Below are 25,629 nucleotides of genomic sequence, written 5' to 3'. Positions count from 1 at the left end.
TATGCGGGAAGAATGTTCCCGATGTTGGGCAAGTCCAGAACCAGGGGACACAGTCTTAGAATAAGGGTTAGGCCATTTAGGACTGAGATGAGGAGGAACTTCTTCACTCAGAGTTGTTAACCTGTGGAATTCCCTGCCGCAGAGAGTTGTTGATGCCAGTTCATTGGATATATTCAAGAGGGAGTTAGATATGGCCCTTACGGCTAAAGGGATCAAGGGGTATGGAGAAAGCGGGAAAGGGGTACTGAGGTGAATGATCAGCCATGATCTTATTGAATGGTGGTGCAGGCTCAAAGGGCCGAATGGCCTGCTCCTGCACCTATTTTCTATATTTCTATTTGTCCAATTCTAGGCACCGCACTTTAGGAAGGATGCGAAAACCTTGGAGAGGGCGCAGAAAAGATTTACAAGAATGGTTCCAGGGATGAGGGACTTTAGTTACGTGGATAGACTGGAGAAGCTGGGGTTGTTTTCCTTCGAGCAGAGAAGGTTGAGAAGATTTGATAGAGGTGGTCCAAATCATGAGGGGTCTGGACAGAGTAGATTGAGAGAAACTGTTCCCATTGGTGGATGGGTCGAGAACCAGAGGACACAGATTTACGGTGATCGGCAGAAGAACCAAAGGCGACACGAGAAAAAACATTTTTGCGCAGCGAGTAGTTAGGATCTGGAATGCGCTGCCTGAAAAGGTGATGGAGGCAGACTCAATCGTGGCTTTCGAGAGGGAATTGGATAAGTGCCTGAAGGGGAAAAAAATGCAGGGTTACGGGGAAACGGCGGGGGGAGTGGGACTTGCTGAGAGTCAGCACGGGCTCGACGGGCCAAATGACGACCTCCTATGATTCTATAAATGTTGAAATTCTAGCCACGGGTACTCCCCTCAATCAGCACTGCCCAAAAAAACAGTAACTGCTCATTCATTCTCTGCCGCTTGTGAGATCTCGCTGGCGCACATTCGATTCTGGTGTTTGCCGATGTAACACCAGTGACGACATTTCAAAAGCTAATTTAGTTGGATCTGAAGCTCTCCGAGACATCCTGAGAATGTGACAGGTGCTGTTTGTTTTAATTGCCAGAATTGCTATTCTTAAGCGACAGTTGCACTGCTCTCAAACTGTTATTCATAGATGCCAACTGTCGGTTTCCTGCTGACATGCAGTATTTTGGGGGCCTCATTAATGCCGTTAGAATTTGCTGTCAAAAATCAGAGCCAAGGCGGCCACGTTATCTCCAAGCCGTTTCCCCTCTCCAACCTGTTCCACGCCTGCCTGACTCTGGCTCCCACCGTACTGAGCCTCGCTTCTTCGCACCGCTAGCAGAAGGCATTCCAGCCAATGCACCGTCCAGATGGAGACCAGGTACTGCTGTATGAGCCAAGCTGCCTTGCCACTGGACCAAGACCTCACTCAGCTAAGCCCCTGTGGTAGCTGGTGCACAACGACCACCCCACGTTAAAAGAACTCGCGCACAGGCATCTTCCGCTCCTTTTAACATGAAGTTCGGGACCTGGAACGTCGGGGCCCTCGTGCACAACTCCAACAGCGACCGTCCGGAACGCCGGAACGCCGCCATCGATGCCCGGGAACCTCGACGCTTCGATGTCGACATCGCCGCCCGAAGCGAGACCCGACGGGCAGGGGAAGGCCAGCTCAAGGAACATCCCTGTCTGGCGTAAAAATAAAAAAGGGAAGGTGGCTCAACCGTGGCTATGAGGGGAAATCAGGGATAGTATTAAAGCCAAGGAAGTGGCATACAAATTGGCCAGAAATAGCAGCGAACCCGGGGACTGGGAGAAATTTAGAACTCGGCAGAGGAGGACAAAGGGTTTGATTAGGGCAGGGAAAATAGAGTATAAGAGGAAGCTTGCAGAGAACATTAAAATGGACTGCAAAAGCTTCTATAGATATGTAAAGAGAAAAAGGTTAGTAAAGACAAATGTAGGTCCCCTGCAGTCAATCAGGGGAAGTCATAACGGCAGACCAATTGAACAAGTACTTTGGTTCGGTGTTCACTAAGGAGAACACAAACAACCTTCCAGATATAAAAGGGGTCAGAGGGTCTCGTAAGAAGGAGGAACTGAGGGAAATCCTTATTAGTCGGGAAATTGTGTTGGGGACATTAATGGGATTGAAAGTCGACATATCCCCAGGGCCTGATGGACTGTATCCCAGAGTACTTCAGGAGTGGCCTTGGAAATAGTGAATGCATTGACAGTCATTTTCCAATATTCCATAGACTCTGGATCAGTTCCTATGGAGTGAAGGGTAGCCAATGTAACCCCACTTTTTAAAAAAGGAGGGAGAGAGAAAACAGGGAATTATAGACCGGTCAGCCTGACATCGGTCGTGGATAAAATGATGGAATCAATTATTAAGGATGTCATAGCAGCGCATTTGAAAAGAGGTGACATGATAGGTCCAAGTCAGCATGGATTTGTGAAAGGGAAATCATGCTTCACAAATCTTCTGGAATTTTTTGAGGATGTTTCCAGTAGAGTGGACAAGGGAGAACCAGTTGATGTGGTGTATTTGAAGGCCTTCGACAAGGTAACACACAAGAGATTAATGTGCAAAGTTAAAGCACATGGGATTGGGGGTAGTGTGCTGACGTGGATTGAGAACTGTTTGGCAGACAGGGAGCCAAGAGTAGGAGTAAATGGATACTTTTCAGAATGGCAGGCAGTGACTAGTGGGGTACCGCAAGGTTCTGTGCTGGGGCTCCAGCTGTTTACATTGTACATTAATGATTTAGACGAGGGGATTAAATGTAGTATCTCCTAATTTGCGGATGACACTAAGTTGGTTGGCAGTGAGAGCTGCAAGGAGGATGCTATGAGGCTGCAGAATGACTTGGATAGGTTAGGTGAGTGGGCAAATGCATGGCAGATGAAGTAGAATAGGGATAAATGTGAGGTTATCCACTTTGGTGGTAAAAACAGAGAGACAGACTATTATCTGAATGGTGACAGATTAGGAAAAGGGGAGGTGCAATGAGACCTGGGTGTCATGGTACATCAGTCATTGAAGTGGTTAAGAAAGCAAATGGCATGTTGGCCTTCATAGCGAGGGGATTTGAGTACAGGGGCAGGGAGGTGCTACTACAGTTGTACAGGGCCACACCTGGAATATTGTGTACAGTTTTGGTCTCCTAACTTGAGGAAGGACATTCATGCTATTGAGGGAGTGCAGCGAAGGTTCACCAGACTGATTCCCGGGATGACGGGACTAACATATCAAGAAATACTGGATCAACTGGGCTTGTATTCACTGGAGTTCAGAAGAATGAGAGGGGATCTTATAGCAACGTTTAAAATTCTGATGGGTTTAGACAGGTTCGATGCAGGAAGAATGTTCCCAATGTTGGTGAAGTCCAGAACCAGGGGTCACAATCTAAGGATAAGGGGTAAGCCATTTAGGACCGAGATGAGGAGAAACTTCTTCACCCAGAGAGTGGTGAACCTGTGGAATTCTCTACCACAGAAAGTTGAGGCCAATTCACTAAATATATTCAAAAAGGAGTTAGATGTAGTCCTTACTACTAGGGAGATCAAGGGGTATGGCGAGAAAGCAGGAATGGGGCACTGAAGTTGCATTTCCAGCCATGAACTCATTGAATGGCGGTGCAGGCTGGAAGGGCCGAATGGCCTGCTCCTGAACCTATTTTCTATGTTTCTATGTTTCTAACAAGGTGGACGTTACACCTTCTAGAAAGGGAAACCAGAGGAAGAACGCTGCCTCTACAGAGTTGGCTTCGCCATCAAAAACGAGCTGGGTGACCGCCTCAAAGACTCCCCCTGCGGGGTTAACGAAAGTCTCATGATTCTCCAACTCACCCTATCCCTCCAGATGGGTGTGGTCGAAATCTAATTTCAGGGTCAAGTATGACAGCAAGGTTGCGAACGGTCTGGTTCGGCCTCCGACACCAGTTGGGGAGAAGGATGGAACTCAGTGGCTCAAGAATGGAGTTTGTGGCGGGGATCGAAAACTATGGCGAGATGCGCCTCATCCATTTGGTGTTATGCCGGGGTTGGTGCTTCATACCGATGCTTTCGTAACTGGACGAGGCCAGGTTTATCTTGTAGGCTGCAGTTTTCCTTTGGTACTGGTCTCAGACCAGTGTCTCCAGTCAGCAGGAGCAGAGTTATACTGCAGGCTGCCTGTGGCTGTGAATCCGCATTCCTCCGGCCATGATAGAATTCACTGTCGGTCAGTTTTAAACATCTTGATGGTGTGGACAAGAATACCCAAACTCTCAAAGCATTTAAAAAAAAACCTTCAGTTCATTCACTGCTGTGATGCTCCACAGTACCCCAGAGCATTTTATGAACTCCATTGAACAAGTGATGATGTGGGGTGGCCTCCCCAGAGAGGCTCTAACAACACAGTGCTCTGAAGTCATATGAACATAAGAATTAGGAGCATACGGCCCCTCGAGCCTACTCCGCCATTCAATAAGATCATGGCTGATCTTCTACCTCAACTCCACTTTCCTGCCCGATCCCCACATCTCTTAGTGTCCAAAATTCTATCGCTCTCAGTTTTGAACATACTTAACAATTGAGCATCCACAGCCCTCTGGGGTAGAGAATTCCAAAGATTCACCACAGTCTGACTGAAGAAATTTCTCCTCAGCTCAGTCCTAAATGGCCGACCCCTTACCCTGAAACTATGCACCCTAGTTTTCGTCTTTCCAGCCAGGACAAACAACCTCTCAGCATCTACGCTGTCGAGCCCATTCCTCAAGTCTCATTCTGCTAAACTCCAGAGATTATCAACATCAACAACAACTTGCATTTAATTAGCGCCTTTGAACGTAATGCAAAGTCCCAAGGCGTTTCACAGAAGTATTATGCGCTAAAAATTTGACACCGAGCCACATAAGTAGAAATTAGCACAGCTGACCAAAGGCTTGGTCAAAGAGAGAGGTTTTAAGGAGCGTCTTGAAGGAGGAAAGAGAGGTGGAGAGGTTTAGGCAGGGAGTTCCAGAGCTTGGGGCCATGGCAACAGAAGGCACGGCCACCAATGGTGGAGCGATTATAATCAGGGATGCTCAGGAGGGCAGAATTAGAGTGTCAGCCCATTCTATCCAATCATGGACATCAAATGATGGATTCTGTAGAGTATCGAGCAGCCGGCTCTGTTTAACGGCGTGATAAACACCAGAGATATAGAAGCATCGAAAATCGGTGCAGGAGTAGGCCATTCGGCCCTTCGAGCCTGCACCGCCATTCAATATGATCATGACAAGGTCAGACTGCTGATCCTTTCTCAACCGTCCCCATTGACTACCGTTCACTTCATGCTTTAGTGATTGTGGTCGAGGAACAGAAGTGAACCATGGGGAAAGCTCCGTTTTGTCAAAGATAACGCAATAAAAAGAAGAAAGACCAAATTGTAAAAACCGATGCTGACATCCCCAGAGACTGCAGAGAGTGGATTGAGGTCAAAGATCAACCGTGATCGTATTGAATGGTGGAGCACTATTGAGGGACCGAATAGCCTATCTCTGCTCTGAATTCTTGTGTTCTTATAAACAAGACATGTTTCATGAGGTTTCAGAGCTTTCTGCCGTTACCTCTCCCAGGACAGAAACTAAAGCCTCAGATTTTGCTCAGAGCAAAGTGTTAATGCACAAATATTGAAAGCCACAACATTAAATATTGAAAAGGTTCAATATCTATAACCTAATTAGATTATTAATTAAAAACCATCATATATTTTAAACTTTATTTCTGCGTGTCAGATTTAATTTGAACCTGACATTGTCAATTGGATATAAAACGAGATATAATACAGTCGAGTTTGAATTTCTAGACAAATCTTTTACAATGGAGTTTCCTGCGAGGCAGTCTTTGTGAGCCATTCACTATTGTGTATTGTAGAATGTTGCGTTTAAGACAGAACACATTTGCATTTATATAGTGCCTTTCACATCCTATAAGCAAATGTGAGATTATCCACTTTGGACCTAAAAAAGGAGAGAACAGGGTACTTTCTCAATGGCGAGAAGCTATAAATAGTGGGGGTCCAAAGAGACTTGGGGCTTCAGGTATATAGATCATTAAAATGTCATTAACAGGTACAGAAAATAATCAAACAGGCTAATGGAATGCTGGCCTTTATATCGAGAGGACTAGAATATAAGGGGGTAGAAGTTATGCTGCAGCTGTACAAAGCCCTGGTTAGACCACACCTGGAGCACTGTGAGCAGTTCTGGCCAGCACAACTTAGGAAGGATATATTGGTCTTGGAGGGAGTGTAACGCAGGTTTGCCAGAATGATACCCGGACTTCAAGGATTAAGTTACCAGGAGAGATTGCACAAATTAGGGTTGTATTCCCTAGAATTTAGAAGGTTAAGGGCCTGGACAGCTGAAGGCATGGCCACCAATGGTGGTGTGAATGAAAGAGGGGAATGGGCAAGATGCCAGAGTTAGTGGAATGCTCAGAGGGTTGTAATGCTGAAGGAGATTACATAGATAGCGAGGACTGAGGTCATTGAGGGATTGGAACATGAGGACGAGAACTTTAAAACTGAGGCATTGGGAGACCTGGGAATCAATGTTGGTCACCGAGCACAGGGATGATGGGTGAACACGACTTGGTGCGGGTTAAGTTACAGGCAGCAGAGTTTTGGATGAGCTGAAGTTTATGGATACACATGGCTTATGGCCCATTCACTAATATAGACACCCAGTCTGTATGACAGTGAAGCTGAGTGTCAGCATAGCTCAGATTGGAGCATTCTTAAAATCATTGAACCGTTGCAGCACACTAGGAGGCTGTTGGGCCCATCGAGCCCATGCTGGCTCTCTTGCATCAGGCATGCAGGTCAATGGCTCAAGCCCTACTCCAGGACTTGAGATTAATCTCGGCTGATTCTTCAGGACTAAGGTACTGCTGCATTATTGGAGATGCCGTCTATTGGGTGAGATGTTAGTGAAGCCCCTGCTGCTTAGTCATATGGACATAAACATCCCATGGCTCTATTCAAAGAGCAGTGAAGAGATTCTGGCCAATGTTCCTTCTAACATTTTTTAGGCTGCATGGCCCCCTTAAGGGGCTGCGCGGCCCGTTCAAAATTCTGCGTGATTTTTCCCTTTTTAAAAACTGATGAGCCAGTTGCGCGGGACCTCCAGACCACTGCGCACCTGTGCAACTTTAAAAAAAAAAGGAAAGACTTGGATTTATATAGCGCCTTTCATGACCACCGGGCGTCTCAAAGCGCTTTACAGCCAATTAAGTACTTTTGGAGTGTAGTCACCATTGTAATGTAGGAAAAGCGGAAGCCAATTTGCGCACAGCAAGCTCCCACAAACAGCAATGTGATAATGACCAGATAATCTGTTTTAGTGATGTTTATTGAGGGATAAATATTGGCCCCAGGGATAACTCTCCTGCTTTTCTTCGAAATAGTGCCACGGGATCTTTTACACCCACCTGAGAGCAGCCGGGGCCTCGGTTTAACATCTCATCTGAAAGACGCCACCTCCGACAGTGCAGCGCTCCCTCATCCTAGAATTTTTGTGCTCAAGTCTCTGGTTTGGGACTTGAGCACAAGGTGGAGTTAGACAGATCTTTGAATGATAAGGCAGTGAAGGATTATGGGGAGCGGACAGGGAAGTGGAACTGAGCCCAAAATCAGATCAGCCTTGATCTTATTAAATGGCGGAGCAGACTCACGGGCTCAAATGGCCTACTCCTGCTCCCATTTCTTTTATTCTTGTCATGAACCCACAACCTCCTGACTCAGATGCAAGAGTGCTACCCACGGAACCACAGCTGACACTGTCACTAACATGGCAATCAACCATTTGACCGTATGAAGATAGTGATCTGCCCTCAGACAAGTCATGGGCAGCCATGAAAGATGCCAATCATGGATAGCCTGAGCAAAGAGCCTCAGCGGGAAGATGTTAGAACTCAGGCCAGCAATCCGATCTTGACATCACAGCGGTCTGGCCACATACCTTGGATTCCTCAGTCTGACCGCTTGAGCGTTCATTGTTCATTGATAGTGACAGTGTCAGCTGTGGCTCAGTGGGTAGCACTCTTGCTTTCAACTCTTCCCCGCCCCTCCCATACACAATCGTCCCACACCAAAATGAAAGTCGCAATTGGAAAAGTCATCTGCCATCAGTAGTACGGCAATCGGAAGATGATCACAAAGCATGTTCATAGATACAAAGGCACATGGTGAGAAGTACATGCGTTACATGGGAGACCATGAGGGACACATAGCAGGCACAACTTCCACTCTTGCAAAGCAAATAATAAATTGTTTTACCTCTCTATCTCTTTAATCTCCTTCAGCCTCACAAACCCCCGAGATGTCTGCACTCCTCTAATTCTGCCCTCTTGAGCATCCCTGATTATAATCGCTCCACCATTGGTGGCCGTGCATTCTGTTACCTAGGCCCTAAGCTCTGGAACTCCCTCCCTAAACCTCTCCACCTCTCTACCTCTCTTTCCTCCTTTAAGATGTTCCTTAAAACCAACCTCTTTGTCACCTGCCCTAATTTCAACTTGTGCGGCCCGGTGTCATTTTTTTGTCTACAACACTCCTGTGAAGCACCATGGGACATTTTATTACGTCAAAGGCGCTATATAAATACAGAACATGCCACAAATGCTCAGCCGGTCTGGCAGCATCTGTGGAGAGAGAGAGAGAAACAAAATTAATGTTTCAGGTTGATGACCCTATGTCAGAACTGGAAAAAGTTAGAGATGTAACAGGATGCAACACCCCAATATTGTCAGTAAACCTGACAAACTCAGATTTCTGGATGGATTGCATCCACTCATTTTAAAATAATCTGGGAAGAGATATTAGATGTATTACTACACATAATTCGTTAGAAAAAGGTGGAGTGCCAGAGGACTGGAGGATAGCTGATGTAATACCTATTTTTAAGAAGGGGGATAGAATATGTGCAGGGAATTATAGACCAGTCAGCTTAACATCGATGGTTTAAAAAAAAAAAATGGAATCCCTACTAAAGGTGAAACCAAAAATATAATAATGAATAGTCAGCATGGATTTCAAAAAGGAAAGTCTTGCTTAACCAACCTCATTGATTTTTTTGAAGAGGTAACAGAAAGTAGACAATGGTAATGTAGATATAATTTATCTAGATTTTCGATAAGGTATCCCATAATAGACTGATCAACAAGGTCAGAGAATGTGGAATCGAGAAAAGTAGCAGAATGGATAGCTAGCTGGCTTCAAGACAGAAAGCAGAGAGTAGCAGTAAAGGATAGCTATTCACAGTGACAGAAGGTGGGAGTGTTCTACAAGGATCAGTGCTGGGACCACTGTTGTTCATAATTTACATTGACGATTTAGACTTTGGAATCAAAAACACAATTTCTAAATTTGCAGATGACACCAAATAGTGAATACTTGTTCTTCTATTTTCTCCTTTAGTCGGGATTCCATTTTTTTTTTTACCACCGATATTAACAAATTGCAGGGGGACATTAATAAACTTGCAGATTGGGCATATAATTGGCAAATCGGGTTCAACACACATAAATGTGAGGTTTTATATTTTAGTAGGAAGAATAGGGAGGTCACTTATTTCTTGGAGAGTCCGAGTCTAGGTGGGGTAGCGGAACAAAGGGATCTCGGAGTACAAATACACACATCGCTAAAAATTGTGACACAGGTTAGCAAGGCCATTTTTTTTTAAAAAAAGCAAACCAAGCACTAGGGTTTATTTCTAAAGATATAGAATTGAAAAGTAGGGAAGTTTTGCTAAACCTGTATTGAACCTTAGTTAGACCACACTTAGAGCACTGCTTACAGTTCTGGTCGCCATATTATCAAAAGGATTTAGAGGCACTGGAGAGGGTGCAGGAAATATTTACAAGGGTGATATCAGGGTTTACATATCAGGAAATGATAAACAGGCTGAGTCTGTTTTCTCTTGAAAAATTAAGGCTGAGGGGTGACCTAATAGAGGTCTTTCAAATTATGAAAGGTTTTGATTAGAGTGGATTCAGAGAGTGGGGGAGAACATATCTAGAGGCCATCAATATAAGATAATCACCAAGAAATCCAATAGGGAATTCAGAAGAAACTTCTTTACGCAGACCAGTGAGAATGTGGAATTTGTTACCACAGAAGCAAATAGTATCAATGCATTAAGGGGAGGCTAGACAAGTATATGTGGGAGAAGGGAATAGAGGGTTATGCTGATAGATTTAGATGAGGAAAGACTGGAGGAGGCTTGAGTGGAGCATAAACGCCGGCATGAACTGGTTGGGCCGAATGGCCTGTTTCTGTGTCGTATATCCGATGTAAAGTGCTTTGTGACGTCCAGTAGTCATGAAAAGCGCTGTATAAATGCAAGTCTGTCTTTTCTTTTTGATAAATTTTTGTCAGACAGTGGGACATTAAGAGTTACGGAACCAAGGCGGGGAGAATGAGTTAACATGCAAATCAGCCATGATGGAATTAAATGGCGGAACAGACTCGAGTGGCCGAGTGACCCCCATGTTCCTATGTTCACATTTGCAGCTGAATCCTATTCCATTTGTCCTGCGGCAAAAGCTGCCTTATTTCATGAAGCACAAGATCACAATATTGAGGCACATGATGGAAGCCATTCAGCGCATCCATCTGAGTGGGGAAAAAAAATCATCAGCCTCCCATCATTTAATTCTCTTGGGTTTTGAATGAATAAAACATTTTATTTGCCTTCACCATCCTTCTCGTACCATGCTAAATGTTATTCACGCATTGCACAAATAAGCTTCTTCCTAACATTTGTCTGAAATTAACAAAGCGGAGAAAACCCTTGGATGAGCGACTTGATTACATGAAATATAAGGTCATTAGTTTTGCTTGATGCCACTGATATCTGTTAATGTGATTGTGCAATGTTAAAATGATCAGAGCACAACGATCTAAATACACTGCCTACTAACGAGTTCAAAAATAAACAGCAAAAGTGCTTGGAGGTCCTCAGCACATCTGAAAAGGGAGGGGGTTGGGTGTACTTACATCAAACCTATTTTGCTTTGGGGCTGTGACATGCTTTGCACTTCCACATGTTCCGTTCTTATTTCACATTTTCAGCATTCCTTGCGATTTTCTTTCAATCAACCCGACTGTTAATAAGGCCAGTGTGTGTGAGCTGACAGCAGTAGAACAAGGCTGGTTTTGTACACTTGCAGAGTAAATGACATTCAGTATTCATCTGTTCTAGCCTCTCAAATGGATGGTGCACACCTGCCAACAACAACTTGAATTTATATAGGGCCTTTAACACAGTAAAACATCCCAAGGCGCTTCATAGGAGTAATATAAGACAAAAAATTTGACACCGAGCCATCTAAGAAGAGATTAGGGCAGATGACCAAAAGCTTAGTCAAAGAAGTAGGTTTTATGGAGCGTCAAAGGAGGAGGGAGAGGCGGAGAGGTTTAGGTAGTGAATTCCACAGCTTGGGGCCCAGGCAACAGAAGGCACGGCCACCGATGGCTGAGCGATTATGATCAGGGATGCTCAGGAGGGCAGAATTAGAGGAGCGCAGACATATCTGGGGGGGTGGTGTGGGGCTGGAGGAGATTACAGAGACAGGGAGGGGCGAGGCCATGGAGGGATTTGAAAACAAGGATGAGATATTTGAAATCGAGGCGTTGCTTAACCGGGAGCGAATGTAGGTCAGCGAGCACAGGGGTGATGGGTGAGCGGGCCTTGGTACGAGTTAGGATGGATGCAGGCAGCCGAGTTTTGGATGACATCAAGTTTACATAGGGAGGCTAGCCAGGAGTGAGTTGAGTGCTAGTATGACAGAGCGGCAGTACACCACACCTGTTGTAATGGCACCCAACAGCTTGTATGTGTGATATGTATGTTGCTTTAACCTTGTAAAAGCATTCCCAAAGGCTTTACAGGGCCAATTATCACACAAAATAATGCACCGAGCCACATACGGAGATATTAGAACAGGTGACCAAAAGCTTGGTCAAAGAGTTAGGTTTTAAGGAGCGTCTTAAAGGAGGAGAGAGAGGTAGAGGGGCGGAGAGGTTTAGAAATGGAATTCCAGAGAGTAGGACCCTGGTAGCTGAACCACGAATGATGGGGCGATGTTGTTGCCCAGGGAGTATTTACAAATGGCCCTTAAAATAAGGCCAACTCAATCTTTAAATTTGAGCTTTAAACTAATAAGAGGGTGGGGGCGGGGAGGAGGGTCCCAGTGGAGAGAAATCTAGAATGCTCAAGAGAAAAGAAAGGATGCAATGTAGGAAAGTGTTTGTGGTAAGGATAACCAGATTATGTTAAAAAGGGACAGAGCATACAAACAAAAGAGTGCAGTAACAAATAGGGTCCAGGTAAGAAAAAATAGCTAAGGCAAATAGGGCCATAGTACAAAATAATGTTAAGATGTCTAATAATGTTAAAAAGACAAATCTAAAAGCACTGTATCTGAATGCACGAAGCATCTGTAATAAGGTTGACGAATTACCAGTGCAAATAGATGTAAACGGATACGATATAGTTGTAATTACGGAGACATGGTTGCAGGGTGACCAGGGTTGGGAACTGAATATTTAGGCAGGACAGGCAAAAATGAAAAGTGGGTGGTGTGGTGTTGTTAGTAAAGGATGAAATCCGAGCAATAGTGAGAAAGGATATTGGCTCAGAAAATCAAGATGTAGAATCCGTCTGAGTGGAGCTAAGGAGCACCAAGGGGCAGAAAACATTGGTGGGAGTTGTCTATAGGTCTCCAAACAGTAGTGGCAATGTAGGGGATGGTATCAAACAGGAAATTAGAGATGCATGTAATTGTAGATGACTTTAATCTACGTATAGACTGGCCAAACCAAATTAGTAATAATACTGTGGAGGATGAATTCCTAGAGTGTGTGCGAGATGGTTTTATAGACCAGTATGTTGAGGAGCATACTGGGGAACAGGTTTTCCTAGATTGGGTACTGTGTAATCAGAAGGGGTTAATTAACAGTCTTGTTGTGCGGGGTCTTTTAAGGAAGAGTGACTATAACATGCTCGAATTCTTTAAGATGGAAAGTGAAGTAGTCCAATCCAAAACTAGAGTCTTAAATCTAAACGAAGGAAACTACGAAGGTATGAGGAATGAATTGGCTATGATAGATTGGGAAGATTCATTAAAAGGCATGACGGTGGATAGGCAATGGCTAACCTGTTGCATGAATTGCAACAGTTATACATTCCTTTCTGGCGCAAAAACACAAAAGGAAAAGTGGCCCAACCACGGCTAACAAATGAAATTCAGGATAGTATTAGATCCAAAGAGGAGTCACACAAAGTTGCCAGAAAAAATAGCAAGCCTTAGGATTGAGAGAAGTTTAGAATTTCAGCAAAAAAAAAGACCAAGAGATTAAGAGGGGAAAAATAGAGTATGAGAGTAAACTTGCAAGGAACATAAAAAACGACTGCAAAAGTTTCTACAAGTATGTAAAAAGAAAAAGATTAGTGAGGACAAATGTAGGACCTTTACAGACAGAAACAGGAGAATTTATAATGGGGAACAAGGAAATGGCAGAACAATTAAATAAATACTTTGGTTCTGTCTTCACGGAAGAGGACACAAATAATGTCCCAGAAATGCTAGGGAACCAAGGGTCTAGTGAACAAGAGGAATTAAAGGAAATGATTATTAGTAAGTAAATAGTGCTAGAGAAACTAATGTGACTGAAGGCAGATAAATCCCCAGGGCCTGATGATCTGCATCCCAGAGTACTAAAAGAGGTAGCCATGGAAATAGTGGATGCATTGGTTGTCATCTTCCAAAATTCTATAGATTATGGAACAGTTCCTGCAGATTGGAGGGTGGCAAATGTAACCCCAATATTTAAAAAAGGAGGGAGAGAAAACCGGGAACTACAGACTGGTTAGCCTGACATCAGTAGTCGGGAAAATGTTTGAGTCTATTATAAAGGATGTGATATCGGGACACTTAGATAATATCAATGGGCTTAGACAAAGTCAACATGGATTTATGAAAGGAAAATAGTGTTTAACAAACCTATTGGAGTGTTTTGAAGATGTAACTGATAGAATAGATAAGGGAGAGCCAGTGGATGTAGTGTATTTGGATTTTCAGAAGGCCTTTGATAAAGTCTTACATAAGAGGTTAGTGTGCAAAATTAAAGCACATAGGATTGGAGGTAATATACTGGCATGGATTGAAAATTGGTTAACTGAGAGTAGGAATAAACGGGTCGTTTTCAGGGTGGCCGGCAGTGACTAGTGGGGTACCACAGGGAGTAGTGCTTGGGCTCCAGCTATTCACAATATATTTAAATGATTTGGATGAGGGAACCAAATGTAATATTTCCAAGTTTGCTGACAACACAAAGCTAGATGGGATAGTGAGTTGTGAGGAGGATGCAAAGATGTTGCAAGGTGATTTAGATAGGTTGAGTGAGTGGGCAAACACATGGCAGATGCAGTATTACATGGATAAATGTGAAGTTATCCACTTTGGTAGGAAAAGCATAAAGAAAAAGTATTACTTAAATGGTGATGGCTTGGGAAGTGTCGATGTACAGAGGGACCTGGATGTCCTTGTACACCAGTCATTGAAAGCAAACATTCAGGTGCAGCAAGCAGTTAGGAAGGCAAATGGTATGTTGGCCTTCATTGCAAGAGGATTTGAGTACAGGAGCAAGGATGTCTTACTACAGTTATACAGGGCCTTGGTGAGACCACACCTGGAGTATTGTGTGTAGTTTTGGTCTCCTTACCTAAGAGAGGATATACTAGCCATAGAGGGTGTGCAGCGAAGGTTCACTAGACTGATTCCTGGGATGGCAGGACTGTCTTATGAGGCGAGATTGGGTCGACTAGGCCTGTATTCACTAGAGTTTAGACCAATGAGAGGGGATCTCATTGAAACGTAAAAAATTCCAACGGGTTGGACAGACTGGATGCGGGGAGGATGTTTCCCCCCCGGGGTTGGGAAGTCTAGAACAAGGGGTCACAGTCTCAGGATACAGGGTAGGAAATTTAGAGCTTAGATGAGGAGAAATTTCTTCACTCAGAGGGTGGTGAACCTGTGGAATTTTCTACCACAGAAGGCTGTGGAGGCCAAGCCACTGAATATATTTAAGAAGGAGATAGATAGATTTCTAGACACAAAAGGCATCAAGAGGTATGGGGAGAAGGCAAGAATATGGTGTTGAGATAGAGGATCAGCCATGATCATATTGAATGGCGGTACAGGCTTGAAGGGCCAAATGGCTGACTACTGCTCCTATTTTCTATGTTTCTAATCCAATTGTCTTTTGTCTCATTGAATGCAAAGTCTGAACCTTCTATTCAGGAATAATCAGGAAGATAAATGGAATGTTGGCCTTTATTGCAAGGGGGATAGAGTATAAAAGCAGATAAGTCCTGCTACAACTGTACAGGGTATTGGTGAGGCCACACCTGGAGTACTGTGTACAATTTTGGTCTCCGTATTCAAGGAAGGCTATACTTGCATTGGGGGCTGTTCAGAGAAGGTTCACTAGGTTGATTCCGGAGATGAGTAGGTTGACTTATGAAGATAGGTTGGGCCTATACACATTGGAGTTCAGAAGAATGAGAGGTGATCTTATTGAAACTTATAATATAATGAGGGGGTTCGACAAGGTGGATGCAGAGGATATTTCCACTCACAGGGGAAACTAAAACTAGGGGACATAGTGTCAGAATAAGGGGCCTCCCATTTAAAACTGAGATGAGGAGAAATTTTCTTCTCTGAGGGAGATAAACTATGGAATTCTCTGCCCCAGAGAGCTGTGGAAGCTGGGTCATTGAATATGTTTAGGGCGGAGATGGACAGATTTTTGAGCAATAAGGGAGTAAAGGGTTATGGGGAGCGGGCAGGGAAGTGGAGCTGAGTCCATGATCAGATCAGCCATGATCTTATTGAATGGCGGAGCAGGCTCGAGGGGCCGAATGGCCTACTCCTGCTTCTATGTCTTATGTTCTTATTCTAGAAAACCTGGTTTAACTGTGTGAACGGAAACAAGAAACCCCCGAGTAAATGTTCTGTTGTGATGGATGAACTCGTGTCGGGGGTGGATGGAGAGGGCCAGAGCTACTTCAGGAAAGGCTGAGCAGGTTGGGCCTATACTCATTGGAGTTTACAAGAATGGGAGGTGATCTTATTGAAACATACAGGGTTCTGAGGGGGCTTGACAGGGTAGATGCAGTGAGGATGTTTCCCCTCGTGGGGGAATCTAGAACTAGTGGAAGGCATAGTTACAGAATAAGGGGTCGCCTATTTAAGGAGGAATTTCTCCTCTCAGAGGGTGGTGAATCTTTGGAATTCTTTACTGCAGGGAGCTGTGCAGACTGAGTCATTGAATAGATTCAAGGTGGACTTGGACAGATTTTTGAACGATAAGGGTTATGGGGAACGGGCAGGGAGGTGGAGTTGAGGCCAAGATCCGATCAGCCATGATCTTATTGAATGGTGGAGCAGGCTCAAGGGGCCAAATGGCCGACTCCTGCTCTTATATCTTGAGTTCTTGTATTCAGAGAGATGTTGACAGAAGAAAAAAAATAATTGGTTTGAGAGAGTCCATGCTAGCAGCAGGTCCTATTTCTCATCTCAGTGGGTAGCGTAAATGCAATCACAGTGCTTGTGACTTAAGTTGTTGACTGTTTCCCACTCTCTTCAGATCATGCTGTTTTCTCCTTTAAACTGTCAGTAGGTTTGGTGCCCATCTGGCTTTGAGAGATGGGTCCAGCATTTTCTAAAATTAAAAGGTCTATTGTTAAATATGAGTTATTCCTGTTTGTGTGTCAGCTGTGGCTCGGTGGGTAGCACTCTCTCGCCTCTGAGTCAAAAGTTTGTGGGTTCAAGTCCCACTCCAGGGACTTGAGCACAAAAATCTAGGCTGACACTCCCAGTGCAGCGCTGAGGGAGTACCGCGCTGATGGAGGGTGCCGTCTTTCGGATGAACCGTTAAACCGAGGCCCTGTCTGCTCTCTCAGGTGGATGTAAAAGATCCAATAGCACTATTTCGAAGAAGGCAAGATAGTCATTTCCCCGGTGTCCTGGCCAATATTTATCCATCAATAAACATCGCTGCAAAATAACAGATTATCTGGCCAGTAGCACATTGCTGTTTGTGGGAGCTTGCTGTGCACAATTTGGCTGCTGCATTTCCTACCCCATCATAGGTGGTCTCTCGAGCGGGGATGACTTGCTTCCACGAGTTCACAGATGTTTCAATAAGGACCCGATATTCCAGTCCTGAACTCCAATTGAGGGGGTGGAAGATGCCTGTGCGTGGATTTTTTTAACGTGTGGTGACCGTTGCACATCAGCCACCACACGGGCTCGACAGAGCTAGGTCTTTATCCAGTGGCAGTGGTTAATCAGGACGACTGGAGACCTGCTCTGCTGCACAGGCCTAGTGCGCACACATATCGCAGTGTGGGCTGGACCGTGCTGCCCCTGGGCCCTTGGCCCTTCTGGGCCCCGTACCCTCATTTGCTGTACCTCCGCCACGATCTCTCACCGCATCTCCACACCAAACATTCGCCGCACCTCCGCCACGATGTCTCACAGTTCCTCCGCCACGATCTCTCGCCACACCTCTGCCGCAAACATTCGCCGCACCTCCGCCACGATCTCTCACTGCATCTCAGCCACGATCCCTCATGGCTCCTCTGCCTTCATCACTCGATGCACCTCCGCCACATCCTCCCCGCTCCTCTGCTGTACCTGGGCCCCGCCGATGCTCCTGCCCACGCTCCAAACAGCGATCTGGGTCCTGATGACCTCACCCAGTCACCCACACTTGGGGCAGCTCGCGCTGGACGTTGTAGTGGTATACCACTGCAGCTCTTATACTTCCCCACCTGCGGAGGTGTCCTTTCACAGGTCGGGGTGGCCTACATGCATCACAACAGTGACTACACTTCAAAAAGTACTTCCTTGGCTGTAAAGCACTTTGGGACGTCTGGTAATTGTGAAAGGCACTATATAAATGCAAGTCCTTTTTTTCACTTTATTCGGTGTCTCAAGATTTGAAGGCACATGTTAAACCGTTTGAATGGTTTGACTTTGCCAGAAGCGTATGGTAGGGGCGTGATTATGTTACTGGACTGGTAAACCAGAGGCCTGGACAAACAAATCCTGAGAATGGGACTTCCACCATGGCAGGTTGAGAATTTGAATTCAGTTTTGAAAATTTGGAAATTTAAAATAAAAACTGACATCAGTAAAGTGACCCACGCACAAATGGAAATCTCAAATAAAAACAATAAATTCCGGAAATTCTGGCCTTTTGAACATCTCCGATTTTAATCGCTCCACCATTGGCGGCCATGCCTTCAGCTGCCAAGGTCCAAAGCTCTGGAACTCCCTGCGTAAACCTCTTCGTCTTTCCAGTTCTCCTTGCTCTTTTAAGACGTTCCTTAAAACCTACCTCTTTTTTTGTTGATACCACTCCTGTGCCATAGGCCGTTTTATTACATTAAAAGGCGCTATATCAATGTAATTTAATCGCCTTTGTTGAAATAAATGTTGCAAAAATTCACACAAGCATAAGGTTCGGAACAACTTTTGTGAAAGAGGTGAGGAATCTTTGGTTTAAAGCGTAAAAGAGACAGAAACGCAGTCTGCAGAGCTGCAGGCCGCACGGCATAGAGTATAATCAGTTGATTAAATCGGATAACCCTGTTGAACTGGAAACCAGACAGCAATTATCAGGCAGTGCCTGGAGCTAATGGAGTCCAACAAAATCAGTGCTGTGTATTGTGAAGAGCAAAAAAGTCCTTTCTCCAGAGCCACACACAGAATTACAATACCTTACAATCTGCAGTAATGGCTGGAATTTACTCTCGCGTTTCACAAAAGGGTAAAACACTTTAAAGAGCATTAATTTTTGATTAAGAGATTTAGGCGGTTTATACATAAATGGAGCTAAAATGTGTCCAAGAGAGTATTGTTTAATTACTATACCGAGACATAAATTAATTGTTTGTGTGTTTGTTGGTTGAAGGACAAATGTGGCCTCCACTTGAACTGTAAATTTCTATGAATCTATATTGGGCAGGACAATGGGGAGAACTCCCCTGCTCATGGGATCTTTTTATGTTCACCTAGAGAGGGCAGATGATGTCTCAATTTAACATTTCACCTGAAAGATGGCACTTCCGACATTACAGCACTCCCTCGGTACTGCACTGGGAGTATCAGCTTAAATTTTGTGCTCCTGTCTCTGGAATAGGGCTATAAGAACATAAGAAATAGGAGCAGGAGTCGGCCATTTGGCCCCTCGAGCCTGCTCCACCAATCAATAAGATCATGGCTGATCTGATCTTGAGCTCGGCTCCGCCTGCCTGTCCGCTCCCCATAACCCTTCACTCCGCTATCGTTCAAAAATCTCTCCATCTCCACCTTAAATATATTCAATGACCCAGCCTCCATAGCTCCCTGGGGTAGAGAAAAGATTTACGACCCTCTGGGAGAAGAAATTTCTCCTCATCTCTGTTTTGAATGGGCGACCCCTTATTCTGAAACTATACCCCTTAGTTCTAGATTGCCCCACGAGGGGAAACTATGTGGCTATGTACCCACAACCTTCTGACTCCGAGGCAAGAGTGCTAGCCACCACGGCTGACACCTAAAGAACAACATTTTTAAACTAACCTTTTGGTGGTGGCAAATGCAGAAGAATCCTGACCGGAGCTGAATCGACTCCTGCCCAGCTCATTGGTATCCACTAAAACAGGCCCCTCATTTACATATATAAGGGGATAAAATACGGTCACTAAAGTGGGAGTAGACAGACGGTCACTAAAGTGGATACTGAAGTTAGTGAATGGATCTGACACATGATCCAGATTGAAGGGCTTATCAGTATTAGGAGGTTCTGAGGAATCAGAAGTTCCTCTACCTTATGGTGGGGATTGTAATATATTGTAAATTGTATGTAAAACTCGCTTGTGTATGTAAACCACACTTATACACTCGCTTACAATGGGTTTTAAGATGGGGAAGCAGCAAAAGCTTGCTACACAGCAAAGCTTGATGGTTGATGAACCATCCGTTGTGTTAACCTTAATACAGACTGAGGGAAACCTACATAACACATCCACCAAGGACAGGAGGGAGCCAACAGTCTATTGTAGCAACATCTGAAGGGATGTTGGGGAACAGATAGCAAACTCTGGGAAACGAGGTTAATTCACACGTCATGAGGAACTGAGGCAAAGTTGACAGCACTGAACAACACAGTCCGGGAGGGTGACATGTGATGGGAGATGGACAGGTGGAGGAAAGCCACTCCGATCCAGTCTGATGTAACTTCGCTGATGGTAGTCGGCCAATCGGTGGTTTTGTAGAAGGGTCACACACCTCGGAAACTGTATAACTGTAGATGTAAAACCTCTGTTCTTAGAAGGTTCATCCGTGAACACTTCCCCTGCATGCTTGAATAAAGACCGGTTGAACCGAGGTTTAGTCTGAGTGATTCCGTGGTTGCTATACGGGCGGGGATATAGGCGAGTGTCGATTCCTTAAATCAGGGAATCCACCATGAAGAAGAGAAGTCTTCTTTTTACCCCAACAGGGCTTAAGACCTGATTTATTGAAAAATAGCCCAGCTCAATATTGGTCCTTAGAAACATAGCAATTTACAGCACGAAAGGAGGCCATTTCGACCCATCATGTCCGCGCCGGCCCACCAAGAGCTATACGGCCCTCGGTCAGCAGCCCCGAAGGTTACATATAAACCTATGGACAATGAACAATGGCGGAAAGGTAAAGAGCACCTGGCGCAACCAGTCCGCCCCACACAAGTGTGATACTCCATGTACCGCAACATTCTACACTCCACCCCATGTGATCTCCTGCGAGAGGCAAAAACCAGATTTTAAAACTCGGGCCAATTGGGGAAAAAGAAAATTCCTCTCCGACCCATCCAGGCGATCGAAACTAGTCCAGGAGATCACCCTGGCCGTATTCGATAGCCTGCAGTATTTACCATCGTATCTGCACCAGCCAACAAGAGGTTATCCAGTCTATTCCCAATTACCAGCTCTAGGTCCGTAGCCCATCCAAGCACCTTTTTAAATGTGGTGAGGGTTTCTGCATCCACCACCCTTCCAGGCAGCGAGCTCCAGACCCCCACCACCCCCGGCGTGAAAAATTGGCTTTTGCTGCATCGGCCTTAAGACCGTAAATTGGCCGTAATGAGTTCCGATTTCTACGCCTGTAATTTTTCTTCAACTGCCTCTCAACCCGCGACGTGTCGGCAGTGTGGGATTTGGGTCATTGGTTTGCGGGGGAGTGGGGGGGGAGGAGGCAGGAGGAGCAGAGGTTTCCGCACAATCGCCAAAGCAGTTGATTTTTTGCACCCCCTGGGGGGGGTCTCACCTCCTCCTCCTTGCTGTCTTTCCCAGCAGCTCTGCCAGGACAGCCTGATTAGAGCGGGACTGAAGGCATCCTGCTCCACAGTTCCACCAGTCATGTGGGAATAGATAGGTCCCCGGCAGCCATTACTCCAGGGGTGTGAGCTGCTGTGGGAAAGAGCAAACATGTCTAAGCAACGGCCAAGCTGCTATGATCTTCCTTTTGCAAACTACATAACATCATTTAACATCTGCGGGACGACGTGACTCGAGACGCAAGAGGGGTGAGTCCAATTAGCGAAGAAAGCAATTCACATGATGGGATCTGGTTGTGTGGAGTTCTGAATAGGTTAACAGGAATTAATTAATTCTGGAGAATAACGTTGCTGGAATTTAATTACAATGTACCTCGATAAGATATCTTTGACATTTACTAGTTGCTTTAAATATCACAGTAGACCTTTCACTTTTACAAATTCTCGCATTTTTTTTTTCTTCCTCCCCGGAGAGATTATTCATTTGAGCAGGAGGGCAGCTATCAACCTGTGAAATTAAACAAATTCTGAAATAATTAAATAGAGTAGAATACTTCCTACACGCCATGCTTCCTGTTGTGTTCATACTCTATTTATTTGTTACAGCTCACTAGACGGGCATTAGGGCCCTGGGGGAACTATTCACAGTGGCTGCATACATTCTGGTTCATGCTGGCTGGGGACTCCTTTTTGGGTTGTATAAAAGCACAATTAAATCAAGTTACTTTTCTTCTGGCTTAGTTTGTCAGTTATACTATGTGTCCAGCACTTCCCAAGGAAACTTAGCTCAGTTCTATGCTTGAATTGGCTGTTTCTTTTGAAGTTGCTAAAAGGGATGGGGAAAAAATAAAGGAAGACTTGCATTTATATAGCGCCTTTCACGACCACCAGACGTCTCAAAGAGCTTTACAGCCAATGAAGTACTTTTGGAGTGCAGTCACTGTTGTAATGCAGGAAATACGGCAGCCAAATTGCGCACAGCAAGCTCCCACAAACAGCAACTTGATAATGACCAGATAATCTGTTTTAGTGATGTTGATTGAGGAATAAATATTGTCCAGGACGCCGGGGATAACTCCCCTGCTCTTCTTTGAAATAGTTCCATAGGATCTTGTACGTCCACCTGAGAGAGCAGACGGGGCCTCGGCTTAATGTCTCATCCGAAAGGCAGCACCTCCAACAGTGCAGCATTCTCTCAGCACTGCACTGAAGTAGCATTCTAGATACAAGTCCCTGGAGTGGGACATGGAACCCACAACCTTCTGACTCCGAGACGAGAGTGCTGCCCACAGCCACAGCTGACACACAACATGGGCACAAGTGTTTGGTTAATGGAGATGAAGTCAAATGGCCCCTTGCAAACCATACAAGGCTGAAATAAGTGAATGGGGAAAAGTACTTTGGGAATCATAATTGATTGATTGGAGCAATTGGGAAAGTGGCTTGGAACTGATGCTTTGTTGTCGAGCGTGAACGGGAATGAGTTGTTTAAACAAATCCTTGCTGGGGCGCGATGGAATTTAAATAGATTGCTGGAAACAACAACTTGTATTTATATAGCGCCTTTAACATAGTAAAACGTCCCGAGACTTCACAGCACCGAGCCACATATGATAGAATCATACAGCACAGAGGGAGGCCATTCTGCCCTTCCTGCTCTTTGAAAGAGCTATCCAATTAGTCCCACTCCCCTGCTCTTTTCCCATAACCTTGCAAGTGGTTTCCATTTCAAATATATATCCAATTTCGTTCTGAAAATTACTATGAATCTGTTTCCATCACCCTTTCAGGCAATGCCTTCCTGGGATGGGGGGATTGTCCTATGAGGAGAGATTGAGTAGACTAGGCCTATATTCTCTAGAGTTTAGAAGAATGAGAGGTGATCTCATTGAAACATACAAAATTCTGACCGGGCTTGACAGGGTAGATGCAGGGAGGATGTTTACCCTGGCTGGGGTGTCTAGAACCCAGGGGTCAAGTGTTTGGCCATTTAGGACTGAGATGAGGAGACATTTCTTCACTCAGAGGGTGGTGAATCTTTGGAATTCTCTACCCCAGAGGGCTGTGGAGACTCAGTCGTTGAGTATATTCAAGACAGAGATCAATAGATTTTTGGATATTAAGGGAATCAAGGGATATGGGGATAGGGCAGGAAAGTTGAGTTGAGGTAGAAGATCAGCCTTGATCTCGTTGAATGATGGAGCAGACTCGAGGGGCCGAATGGCCTACTCCTGCTCCTATTTCTTATGTTCTTATTCCAGATCATCACAACTCGCTCAGTTTTTTAAAAAAATAGATAAATAAAATTCTCCAAATCTCCCCTTTTGCCAATTATTTTAAATCTGTGTCCTCTGGTTATTATTTACTCTATGAAAACCCTTCATAATTTTGAAAATGTCAATTCCTTCTATTCAATTTAGTGGTGAAATTAGTCCACACTAGTATTCGGAGACAGCAATCTGATTCCCCTATTTAGGCAAACTCCCAAGTTTTTAGGTCTGAAGTGATAATGAGGCAGAATGATTGATTAGTCACTATTTTAACTTAAGGGCAAAAGAGCATAGTGCAAGCTATGAGCAAGGTTGAAAAGAGTATGTGGTAAACTAGATAATTGAGTAGATTAGGCCTATACCCTCTGGAGTTAAGAAGAATGAGAGGTGATCTCATTAAAACGTATAAGATTCTGAGGGGGATTGACAGAGTAGATGCAGGGAGGAGAAATTGGGTCGACTAGGCTGGCATTCGCTAGAGTTTAGAAGAATGAGAGAGGATCTCATTGAAACGTATAAAATTCTGATGGGGTTGGATAGACTGGATGCAGGGAGGATGTTTCCCCTGGCTGGAGAGTCTGGAACTCGGGGGCACAGTCTCAGGATAAAGGGTCATCCATTTAAGACTGAGATGAGGAGGAATTTCTTCACTCAGAAGGTTGTGAATCTTTGGAATTCTCTACCCCAAAGGTGCTGTGGATGCTAAGTTGTTGAACATATTCAAGGCTGAGATTCGTAGATTTTTGGTCTCTAGGGGAATCAAGGAATATGGGGATTGGGCGGGAAAATGGAATGGAGGTCGAAGATCAGCCATGATCTTATTGAATGGCGGAGCAGGCTCAAAGGGTCGAATGGCCTACTCCTGCTTCCAGTTCTTATGCTTTTATCGTATCCAGTTATGATTATAGACGGTCCAAGAAAAAGCTGTAACCGCTCTGACAGGAATCTAATGTAAAACATGAATATCCTGGTACTATAGTACAGCACTGCCCTAGTCCTGTACATCTGATCAAAAACTATAGCGTGACTGATGTAGTCTTGCACTGTACTCATCCTGAGGTGGTTTTTGGATGGATTTTAGAGTAGGTGAGAGACATCACTTTCCTGAAGTAGTTAAATTTTTTTATATAGTGATATATCTGCTTGAGATTGTCTTAAAATACAAATACTAAAGACCATTTCTGGTATTATGTCAGTGTGTCAGTCGTGTCTTGCCTCTGAGTCAGAAGGTTGTGGATTCAAATCCCACTTCAGGGACTTGAGCACAAAAATCTAGGCTGACACTCCCAGTGCAGTGCTGAGGGAGTGCTGCACTGTCGGAGGTGCTATCTTTCGGATGAGACGTTAAACCGAGGCCCCGTCTGCTCTCAGGTGGATATAAAAGATCCTGCGGCACTATTTTGAAGAACAAGAGTTCTCCCCCGGTGTCCTGGGGCCAATATTTATCCCTCGATCAACATCACTAAAACAAATTATCAGGTCATTATCACATTGCTGTTTGTGGGAGCTTGCTGTGCGCAAATTGGCTGCCACGTTTCCCACATTACAACTTCAAAAAGTACTTCATTGGCTGTAAAGTGCTTTGAGACGTCTGGTGGTCGTGAAAGGCGCTATATAAATGCAGGTCTTTCGTTCATTCCACATTCAAAGCTGATGCTTTGGTGGGAACTCGACTCAAATTTAAATATTCACAGATTCTTTTATTGTACATAAAAAGAATTCCTGTGTGTTTTGAAATTAAGTCAGCAAAATGTTTAATCCTTTGTAAGAGCCAGTATAAAATACACCACAGGAGAGACATTTTGAAAAGGGAGGCTTTTCTAAACTTAAATTCATAGCAGTAGATGAAACCAGTGCACCTGGCCTTTGGACAGCATACTGCTCCCATTAAACCTCTCTAAGTTGGTATTGTGAATCTTTCTGGCACCAGTCATAACAAATTCAGTTTAAAGTTTAAAAAAGATTTAAGATTACAT

Source organism: Pristiophorus japonicus, chromosome 17 (assembly GCF_044704955.1).
Source record: "Pristiophorus japonicus isolate sPriJap1 chromosome 17, sPriJap1.hap1, whole genome shotgun sequence".
Taxonomy (NCBI): Eukaryota; Metazoa; Chordata; class Chondrichthyes; family Pristiophoridae; genus Pristiophorus; species Pristiophorus japonicus.
Note: the sequence above shows the minus strand (reverse complement) of the source record.